The sequence below is a fragment of the Halyomorpha halys genome, unplaced genomic scaffold (genome assembly GCF_000696795.3).
Source record: "Halyomorpha halys isolate HHAL.00 unplaced genomic scaffold, Hhal_1.1 Scaffold1400.1, whole genome shotgun sequence".
In the NCBI taxonomy this organism is placed as follows: domain Eukaryota; kingdom Metazoa; phylum Arthropoda; class Insecta; order Hemiptera; family Pentatomidae; genus Halyomorpha; species Halyomorpha halys.
The window spans coordinates 34,043-35,338 of record NW_027104969.1 but is presented as its reverse complement, the minus strand read 5'-3'; the positions used below and the strand labels follow the sequence as shown (position 1 = coordinate 35,338).

At 31.0% G+C, this 1,296-nt stretch overlaps 1 long non-coding RNA gene across 1 annotated transcript in view; it reads right to left on the bottom strand.

Moving 5' to 3' along the window:
* Positions 1-6: 6 nt before the first annotated feature.
* Positions 7-1,296, bottom strand: part of LOC106689586 (uncharacterized) — a 9,450-nt gene continuing 8,160 nt past the window's right edge. The window contains exons 2-3 of the long non-coding RNA XR_001344470.3: positions 680-810; positions 7-351 (exon numbers count right to left, since the gene is read on the bottom strand). This is a non-coding gene — a long non-coding RNA (uncharacterized lncRNA). The remainder of the gene's footprint in view (positions 352-679; positions 811-1,296) is intronic.

Here is a 1,296-nt window from a genome sequence, read left to right as displayed (position 1 = left end):
TTATATATATAAATAAATCACGAGTTGAAAGTTTTTTTTTTATTATTTTACTTAAGGCTCGATTTCACGGAGATAGTATTCTTCCGTGGTAGTACTGTCACGATTCTGAGACTGTAAGGCAGTGTCTTGTATACACGCTGACTTACGCTTGGTGACAGTCAGTTGGAAAAACAGCAGTTGTAGAACAGGTTATATGATTACATTAACGGCAACCAATCAGCATTGCAGTCAAACGGATGGCATACTCTCCTTGAAAGCGAAAACGATGGTAAAAAGAGAAGATGGTTAAAGGTGCCCTCAGTAAATAGATAGTGCAAGAGTTTCGGCCATTGTTTCTAATCTTCATCAGGGCTAAAAACAAAGAGTAAGATAACAACCAATGAATAAAAAGAGAAAATATAAACAGAATGATAAATGAATAAAATTTAACGGCAGGGTGCTTGGGGCCTGTTAGTTCAACATATTCTTCAGAAATCTGAAGAACTTACGACCTCATCAAAATCCGCATCATTCATTTCGTTTTGTGCTTGGTGGTTCTTAGAAATAGTGGACCATTTAGCAGTAGAAACCATTGCCATTTTTTATTCCCCCTACCTGTACTTGGCTGATTCATCAATTTTGTCTAGTAATTATACATAGTTTTGACTAAAGAAATAAAAAATTGGGTTGAAATAACTACCTTTTTTCTCCTCTTTGTACTATAAGTAACATATGCATGGCCAACCTTCTCTTTTTACTCATGATGAGAAGTTGAAAGAACTTATTTAATAGTGGAAACGTTTCGGCCGGAGTTTTTAGTCTTCATCAGGGCTAAGAAAAAAGAGTAAGATATCCAATGAATAAAAAAAAATATAAAATATAAAATAATAGTAATGTGTATATATAAACAGAATGATAAAAGTCAATAATTATACAGAATGAAAATTAATAAAAATAAAGTGATGAAAGAACTAGAAAATAAAACGTATATATAGGTACTTAATTATCTCAGTAGAATAACATATCCAAGGAAATAAAAACTTTTAAAGTTATATATAACAAAGAAATATGAATATTTTAATAAATAATTCAAAACAATATCAAATTATAGTCTCAAAACCTTTATTTCTTTTACACGTCCAACGTTTCGGCCAATTCGGTAATCTTCAGGGACAATCTACTCAATATCACTATGAAACATATAATTTAACACTTTAAAAAACTTCATTCAGGCTATTCTGCCCAGGTCAAAACATTTATATCTAATAAGTCAATTATCCATTAAAAACCATAGTCAAAATTATTTCTCTGCACACA